The sequence below is a fragment of the Tupaia chinensis genome, unplaced genomic scaffold (assembly GCF_000334495.1).
Source record: "Tupaia chinensis unplaced genomic scaffold, TupChi_1.0 Scaffold000341_1, whole genome shotgun sequence".
Classification (NCBI taxonomy): Eukaryota; Metazoa; Chordata; class Mammalia; order Scandentia; family Tupaiidae; genus Tupaia; species Tupaia belangeri.
The window spans coordinates 689,962-699,759 of record NW_006159835.1 but is presented as its reverse complement, the minus strand read 5'-3'; the positions used below and the strand labels follow the sequence as shown (position 1 = coordinate 699,759).

The following is a 9,798-nucleotide window of genomic DNA, read 5'->3' as shown; positions in this document are numbered from 1 at the left end:
GTAGCTACAAAGGTATATAGGATTAAAGAAGGGTGTCTTAGAGCTGCATGAGACTGATGAGTATCTGTATATAGATGGGAACAGTGGATAGAGGGAGCGAGATGGGGAGAAATAATCACAGAAGGAATCACAGATGAATAAAGAAAAATGGGAGTTAACAGGTATGGAAAGTGTTGATACAAAGAGGAACAAGGGTGGCTTTGAAGCCCATGCCCAGCCATGCTCAGGAGGCTCCTTCGGGGTAGAGAGGAAATGCCGGCTAGTGCTCCTGCAGGGGGAAGCCATGGCTCTGGCTAAGTAGTTAGTCAGTCATTCGGCAGCCAGACCCTGGCCCCTGGCCAGCCGTACTGGGAGCAGAGTAACAAGTCTTCTGGCAGGCATTGAAGAGTAAGGATGGTGTGGGTGAGTGCTGAGCAGTGGGAGGGCAGCCAGGACCAACTGCCGAACACTAGTGGGAGCCTGAAGGGAAAGGACTAAGAGACGCCACCTCCGCGTCCCCTGTTTCTCAGGCCAACATAGTCTGCAACCCAAGGTGTGGGGGTGCAATTCACTTGCTGCTCACACCACTTTTCTCAGTTCTGCCACCAGAGTGGTGGCCCCTTCAGGTGCCTAGATGAAGCTGCCTTCCCCTCAATGGTGCCTGCAGCCCCGAAGGAGAGCCAGGGACCAGCTGGAGGTAGGGCCTCCTACCCCACTGGCTTCAGGCTGACCTCACCTCCTTGCCAGAGAACAAAGGAACAGGGGACAGCAGTGGCTGCCCTGTGGGAGGAAGGGCCAGGCTGACAGGGCCATAGAGACACACAGAGGAGCAGTCCTGAGCTCCCGGAACAGCAAGAGCCCCAGAGTAGACATCCTGTACATTTTCCTGTAGGGACACACACATGCATTTATGCAGCATCCTTAGCTGAACAGAAAATGGGTAAACGTGAACATTTCATTATCTATGCTTCTTTCCCCTCCAAGACGCTTTTCCTCCTCTGCCCCACTCCCCTTTTCTTAGACCAGTGTTTTTTAAGCTGCAATGTGTATAAGAATCACCAGGGGATTGTGTTAATGTGCAAATTCTGACTCAGTAGATGTGGGACAGGGCCTGAGAGTCAGCATTTCTAATGAGCTCCATTTCTAATAAATGATGCTGATACAGCTGTTGCTCTGACCATGTTCTGAATGGCAAAGCTTTAGAGAACCTGGTGTGGGTTAAGGCCTTTCTTTCCTGAAAAATACGTACAAGCGGTACACAAAAACCCATCACAGTGAGTGGGAGCCACCTAGCCATGGAGGCCACCCAGGATAGAAACCCTTATCCCACATGCTTATTGTCAAAGTGCTGCCCTACCCCCAACCCCACCCTAGAGGGTCTCAGATTTAAAGACTATCGGAAACATCTGGGACATTTGTTAAAAATACAGATCTTCCAGCCTCTATCTCATTCCCAGAGATTCTGATTCAGTAACTCTGGGGAAGGGTCTAGGAACACAATTTTTATTAAGTTCCCCAGGCGATTCAGACTCATATTTATTGAACACACTTGTTAAACACTAACTAGAAACACTAACTTAAGTGGGAATATATATATCTAAAGACTTAAAAGAATAAAACTTTAACGGAGGAAAGTTAGGAGCTGAGGTTGACATTTCTGGTCAGCAGACCCTACCGAGCATTCCCTCAAATTCCCCTTGTATGTGGTTCCTTTGACTACATGTTCAATGGATCCTACCTTTCAGCAGACCTGTTGCTGCTCTACAAGGAGGTGACAATTCTTTTTCCAGCATTGGTGCTGAATTTAAACCGACTGAACAGTTCTCTTGGAGCCTAAGGACACTTCCTTGCTGGCTGCTCTGTTCTCTCCTTCATGATGGGGAGCTTGGGTCTTTCAGATATCTCTAGGGGAATATCCAAAGACTAACAAATCTTTCTCTTGCTAATGTAGCAGGCAGGATCCTAATTCTCTTTTCCATGATAAGTGTGAAACATTACATTAATTTGTTTTCTTTACATGGTTCTAAGTCTCCAATCCCCTGGGTTGGTAGACTATTTGAGGTCAGTTATAATTGGGGATCTTAATACCTCCAGGGTGATGTGAAGGTCCCATGTATCTCATACGGAATGAAGACCCTCAAGTCTTTAGCTCACGCTGGTCCCTTTCCAATGGCCATAATGCAAAACTCTCATGATCCCTTCAGTCCATTGACTTTAATCAGAAGTGCTGCTGTGTACTTGCATCTCTTTGGAGGCCAGGAAAGCCATGCTTAGGATCTATCCTCAGGCATTCTCAGCCTCCAAGGTGTCCCATTCAACTGTTCCCCTCTGGAAATCCAGCTACTTTCTTAGGATTCTGCAGGAGAGCAGGCCAGGGTCAACGTGACCTTCCCAGTCTGTCTTACTGCTTTTGATTTTTTCCTTCCTCCCCACTTAGTATAAATATGCCAAGAAGCTCAGGCTGTTGAAAAACAAAAACCAGGAAAAGAGTTTATCTATAACATAAACCATTTTGAAGGTTAGAAATCATGACTCCATGCAAATAAAAAATGAACAAACGTCAAAGATTGTAGTCAATGCAAATGAGTGCAGGAACTGGTCCAGATTCCCTTAAACTTTCTTCTGATATAGTTCCTGAGGGGATTAAGGGGATTGTTGTCAGTTTTTTCAATAAAAGAGAAAAAAAAAAACTGGGCCAAAGAACATTTGAGAAGAAAATGGGCAATTTAATAGCTTATTTGGCTAGATACAAAATGATGAATGTCCAACAGGACCACAGACCATAACTTTTGGGGTTATCTGTTCCACTGGAGAGAAATTATTTACATCTTTACTGAGCAAAATTCTGCAAGTTAACCCCACCTCTACAAAATTGTAAAATAGCCTTAGTAAATAGTAAAATAGCCTTAGTGAAGTCAGCACTAGCACCACATTAAAATAATGTCTAGAATAATAATTCGCTTTTGCTTATTTCCAAGTTCTGGATAGCTGTTTTGCAAAAGGAACCTCAAAGGACACAGTTTCTTTCTTGGAAGGGAAGAAAAATGTATTTCAAGTACACACCTCAAACTAACACCTCAATTAGCCCATCACAGGACCCCCTATTATTGTGACCCCATTATTATGCTGACAATGTATCTAAATCTTTACTCTGTTTTGAAGGACTCCCCTTCCCATTTCTAGAGCAGAGGGATGATTAAAGAAATAAAATTTCTCCCTGTGTCATATGAAAAACCCACATGGAGCCTCAGCCCTCTAGCCTGAAGCACATACACAGAGGTTTCTGAACCCTTGAAAATCCACAGAAACAGAGGACAGAGGGATGGCTCAGACTTGATCTCGTTAGCGTGAGATGTTAGCCCTTCAGTCCATTGCTAAAATCTGCCCCTTGACTGCACTTGCTGTGTGCCCAGCTAAGTCACAAACTGGAAGAAAAATGTGGGCTACATCACAACTATGGCTGCGCATTGCTACATAGAGGAGACCAGCCAGAGAAACGCACCTGTGTCAACTGAATGGCCTCTTGCACTTCCCCAGCTCTTGCTCTATGTATTTGAGTCACCAAGAGAAGACCCACTACCTGTGAGTAGATAGTGTTTGCTTCTCTAATTCTTCTGAGGTTGCCCCGTTCAGTTCCCACAGCTGTGCTCTAGCCCCCGTCCCCGCCTGCTCTCCCTGCCCCGTCTTCTCTTGGCCTCATATGAAACTCATCAGGAAGTCAGGCCTCAGGCGGGAGTCGATTTAACTTCTGGCAGAGGTCCTGAGTGGGCGATCAGAGAGACCGTGAGAAAAATGTCAAGTCTCTGCTCCAACCGGATGAATCCCAAGATGGGAGGGAGGTGGGCCTCACTGAGGAGAAACTGTTATTCATCTTCTGTCTTTTTGATTGGGAGCCAAAGTCACTCAAAAGGTTAGAGAAGTGAGTTAACCCTCAAGCTTCTCAAATACTCAGCTGGCCAGGTTCCCTAGTGAATTCTGTTTGAAATGATTACCTTAGTCCTCTGCAATTATGGTTCTAAAAGTTTAACATGAACCAGCATCATCCAGATGGCCCCACCTCCAATAGTTTCTGATGTGGTGACCCATGGATTTGCAGTTCTAACGAGTTCCCAGGTGATACGGATGCTCCTTCCCAGAGAACACGCTTTGAGAATCACTGCTTATAATGCTTTTCAAACTTTATTGTATAAAGAACCACCGGAAGAGTCCTATTAAAATTCTTAATTCCAGCAGATGACATAATAGTTATGTCACTGGACTCCCAAATAATCGACTGAGGTTCAAGTTCCGCACCTGGCGACTTAAAACTCACGCTGAATGTCTGTGCATGCCTGCCCAAAATCCTGAGAGGAGAATGGCAGAGAAAGGATTGCTGTGTGGCCATCCTCCCTAGGAAGTGATTTCTTGCTTTCTGCCTCTCTGTCTCTGTCTGTCTCTCCAATGAGCACATGTGCCTTACTGTGAAAAAAAAAATTCTTAATTTAGTAGATCTGGGATGGAGCCTGATATACTGCATTTCTATGGAGTTCCCAGATGTAGTCTATGTTACTGGCCCATAGACCACACTTGAGAAGTGGTTCTCAACCCTGGCTGACAAAATACACATCTGGAGAAGCTCTGAGAAATCTTCATGCATGGGCCACACTTGACCAATTAAATCAGAATTTCTGGGAGTGAAGTCCAGGCATCAATACCCTGCAAGCTCCCTAGGTATATACAAATGTGTAGCCAAGATTAAAGACTACTGCTTTAGAACAGTGGTTCCAACCCTACTTTTTTTTTTTAATGTTTTTGTTATAGGGCATGTGTGCTCACTGGAGAGAGACAGAGAAACAGTGAGAGGTGAAACACACCCTAGGGAGGATGGCCACTGCAATTTCTTCTCCTTTGTTCTCTTCCTAGGATTTTGCACATACATCCACCCAGTGTGATTTTCAAGCCACCCATGGTTGACCATGTGGGAGTTCAGCACCTTAATCACCATGTCATCTGCTGCCCCCCCACTACATATTTTAAATGCATGGGATGCTTTGGCAAAATACCTATTCTTTTTTTTTTTTTATAAGAGGTTTTTGCCTTAGGGCGCGTGCACTCATGGGAGAGAGAGAGAGTGAGCAAAGAGACAGAGACATTTGATGAAAAGTGAGAAATTATCCCCCCTGGGGGAATGGCCATGCCACAATCCCTTCTCTTCCATTCTCCTCCCAGGATCTTAGGCACGCATGCATATGCACCTGGCATGATTTTCAAACCACCAGATCCTGGACTTGAACTGTGGTTGGCCATGTGGAAGTCCAGCAACATTACCACTATGCCTTCTGCTGGGCCCACAAAATACCTATTCGTGAGTCACATGCCTAATATCCTACCACCTGGTCTCCCAACCAGGAGAGGTCCACATAAACATCATCATCCTCTCTCACTCACTCTCTCTCTCTCTCTCTCTCTCTCACACACACACACACACACACACACACACACACACACACACATGCCTTCCTAAACCTTCAAGGGTTTCTCTTTGCCTTTAGGATAAATACAGAAGGCAGGATTTTTGGACACGGGTCCCAAAGCCTTTGTATGTTAAAAACAAAACAAAACAAAAACCAGTGATTCGAATGTCCAGCCAGGATTGAGAACCACTGCTATAGGTCTCTTAATCACATTCTACCTGCTCTTTGGTCTCGGTCCATTAAACATGGTCTACTTACTGGCCCTGTAAATGCCTGTCTCTGGGAAAAACCTGTGAGTCCTGTATTGGCACTGACTCTCCTACTTCCCTGCCAGCCTGCCATTCCCCACTTTCATTGCTGTGGTTGTTTGACCCCCTGCACTTGTTCTTTGGTTCCCCAGAGTTGCCTCAGGGCTCCTCTGTGTTGTACTGAATGCTAACCCACTTCTGTGGGTTCTGATCCTGCCCCACATTCTCCACGATTTGATTTGGGGCTTGCACACTCCTTTGCTCAGCTTCAGCTTCTCCCTACCCCCCAGGACTACCTGCTTGCACAGCCTCCTACTCTCCTGATCAAGTACATAGACGTCTTGCAGACACTTACCGTGGGCCTCCAAAGTACCCAGTACTGTGCTGGCGTGCAATGCCATGTGAACCAAAACTGACACAGTCACTGCCTTTGGGGAACTTTACATTCTGGTATGGGGGACAATCAGTGATTCAACATGTGAAAACTTCCACAGTACGATGTGCTGGGAAGGAGAGGGGCACAGTGCCATGTGTTAATCACATGGAAGCCTTGCCCAAGGGGTGATAGTTAAGCTAAGAGAGCAGTAGGAATAACCCAGGCGAAGAGGAAGAGAAGTAGGAAGGAAGGGATAGCATGTGCAAAGGCTGGGCTGTGGGAGGGGACATGGCGGACTGGGGGACTGAAGGCCTGGGTGGCTGTAATGGCGGAGAGAGATGTGTGAGAGATGCCATTAGCCACTCTGTAGCTCACATGGCTCCCGCTCCCTAGCCAAGGTTCGGCAGGTAGCAGATGTCTACCCCAGCATGGTAGCCACTTGGTAGCTGGCTCTGGTGGGCTGCTCTTTGCTCACCTAAGCAGGGTGTAGGGCCTGGTTGTGTGTGCAGCAACATAGGATTTTCCCTTCCCTATTGTCCTGGGGTGTCTCCACCTTGGCTAGGGAATGGGACAAATCTCTGACTATTAGAGAGAAATGGCTACCACAGTTAGTTCTAGCTGGCCAGGAACATACAGAAGCTGTATAACTTCCTGGCATCTAGAAAAATGCTCAAAATGGACCTTTATTTTAGGTTCAAGTCATGCATCTTCTAATCCATATGGCATCCATAGGGTTTGGCAGTCTGGGAGAGACTCCTTTACCCCCATACAATTGTTCCCCATTTCCTCAGCAGTAGTGTTTCCTTCCATATTGTTTCTCAGAGGTCAGTCCCACCTTGTCCAACCACTAGAGAACAGCAGTGGTGCTAGATCATCCACATCCTCAGAAATCTGTACCCCACTCACAGTCCATCCTGAAGAAGTGCATCCAGGTAGCCATATTTGTACCAGGTAAGCTTATTCTTCTGGCCACAGATGAGCTGAACGGTAGACATCTGACTTCAGCTGGGCCTATCAGACCCTTGAAAATCTGAAAAAAGCTTAGCCTGTGACCCCAGTGGGACTAGCTCTACCTAATCTCAGAGGTGGGCATATGATCCAGACCAGGTCAGTTCACAAACTCCATGTTTCTGGCCTCAGGAATTGGTTTAACTATAGGCTTATAATTCCAGTCAGGCCTATGGGGGGGTGGGGTGGGGGGAAACGTGTTCTCTTTTCCAGGGATTGTAAATTGTAAGGAGGAGCAATGTAGGTCTGGAGCTGTCGGTTGCCATGTTTGTCATCACATTCCCTGAGATCAAGGGTATAGAGAAAAGCAGGATGAGAGAGAGATTGATTAAGTACAAAATTATCCAGTTGTGTCCAAAGTTAGGTATTTCCAAATTTTTCAATCATGTGATTGGATTATTTTATTTTATTTTTGCTAATGCTAGTTTGGTGTAAGTGTATATTAATTCTTGACTAACCCAGTCATGTGGAATTGAAGCAGGAGTTGGAGCCATGACAAGCCAGAGCTTCCTACAAGCCCAAGTTTGGGGAGAGCCAAGAAGAACCTTGCAGAGAAAGCCTGCAGGGAGAAGACAAACAGAACAAAGAAAGGGGGTGGGTGGTAGAATACCTCTGCTTTTTTTGGGGGGTGGGATGGTGTGGGAAAATAACTTTATTTTACTGGGGGGCAGGGAGGCATCCAGACTCAGAACTTCTGGACTACTTCTTGGTACCAGCGGCCTTGGTGACCTTGAGCACGTAGTAGTGCACAGTCTTGCTCAGGGGCCAGCACTCACCCACTGTGACGATGTCGTCAATCTGGAAGTCCCTGAAGCAGGGGGACAGGTGCACAGACATGTTCTTATGGCCCTTCTTGAAGCGACTGTACTTGCAGATGTAGTGGAGGTAGTCCTGGAGTATGGCAGTGGCTCTCTGGATCTTTGTCTTGGTCACCACACCAGACAGGATCCGTCCTCGAATGGATACATTACCGATGAAGGGGGATTGAAGCCCAGACTGATGTTCTTGTAGTATCTTGGGAGCTTCTCTTTGCCAGTTTCTCCCAGCAAGACCTTCTTCTTGTTTTGGAAGATGGCTGGCTGCTTTTGGTAAGCACGCTCGGTCTGAATGTCCGCCATCTTCCCAGCTGCCTGAAAAAAAGCTAGAAGACCTCTACTTTTTAGACTGTTCCTTATTAGATCTCCTCTCTTTCCTTCTAATTCTCATTTTTATTTGAGTTGCCTTAAGTGCATTTCAGTATCTTGTAACCATAGAGCCCTCAACTGAGACAAGTAGGAAGAAAGCCTCAGATGACCACAACACCATAATGCTCAGAGCAAGACCTCAGGCAGGCTCTGAAGATCTCAGTGGTAGAACTCTCTCAGCATCTGCAGCCGGTTTTACCCCTCCTGTCCATGGACTGTTTGCATTGCTTGATTTCCAGAATGTACTTTCAGTCCAAGAATTTCAGGACAGCAAACAAGGTCTGTCGAGAAGATGCTGCATGCTTGGGACTCTGTGTACCGTCTCAATTATAGCTGACCTGCAAAGACACTTGATAGACAGAGGTTACATCCGAACTTGGTGCCTGGGATGGGGGTTATTCAGAGCTAAGGGCTTGCAATCCTCACAACCTCTTCTTAATGATGCACCTCCAGATGATTCTTAGGCTATGCAATCATTCTTTCCCTCATGTAGTCATCCATCTGCTGTTGACTCTACAAATACTTGTTTAGCACCTACTAAGCAGCATGCACTGGAGAATCCAAGAGATCTGAGACACGCTCCCTGTCCTCAGAGGGCATGAGTACTTTCTGTTCACAGAACATTCACAGCGTGTGATTGTGTGGGTTTGTGAGATTCTTTGTTTAATCTCTCTCTCTCCCACTGTGAACTTTATAAGGGCAGGACCCATTTTTTTTTTCCTCACTCTTACTTCCTGGCATACAATAGGCGCTTAATACATACTTGGTGAACAAATGATGAACAAACAGCTTTCGTCTCTTCAAGGCTTATAGCTATTTTTCTTCTGTTTTTGCTTAAGCCATGTTATGTCCTACCCCCAAAAGGATCTTGATAGGATCATCAGGCAATACTACATTTCAAAAGCAGGTGACCGATATCTTCCATTACGACTGAGTGTGTATGAAGATTGCAGCCTCTGACACAGGTGCCTGCGTGAACAGAACCCAGTAGCCGAGAATCCTCCCTTGATGTCGAGCTCTGTATCTAGGGAGTCTTCCTTTCCTGATAGCTCTCAGATTAAAACTGCACACAGGAGCAATAGTACAGAAAATGTGGCTGATTTATTGACCTTGAGGAAATTGAGCGTGGAAAGCAGAAATGGATGTGAGAAATGGCCATCTCTGCACAGGAAGGAGGAGGGAGAGAAGACAAGGGACGACTCAGGTACACCCATGCAGGTTCACCTTGCACCAGGACACCTAGCCGAGGAGGAAGGGAGGTTGAAACCCAGTCAAGCTCTGCTCCCAAGTCATGAACTCTGGCAAGAGGCTGTGTCAAAGGTGCTCTAAGGACCCGAATGGCCCTGTAAGGAGTCTCTGAGTTCTTAAGACTGCCAAGTCATGGGGAAGGGTGTGGAGAGACCTGCATTTAGCTTGTGGTTGGGATTTTGCCCACTCTGATGGCCTTGTTCTGTGAACCACTGATGGCCCCCACCTATCCTTACACCTCTGACACATTCAGTTCTCAGACTGATGGTAACGATCTCCCAGCAATAGAAGGAGAGATTTAT

General features: G+C 46.3%; 1 pseudogene; it reads right to left on the bottom strand.

Moving 5' to 3' along the window:
* Positions 1 to 7,763: 7,763 nt before the first annotated feature.
* LOC106735244 (40S ribosomal protein S11-like) lies at positions 7,764 to 8,182 on the bottom strand (annotated as a pseudogene).
* Positions 8,183 to 9,798: the final 1,616 nt, after the last annotated feature.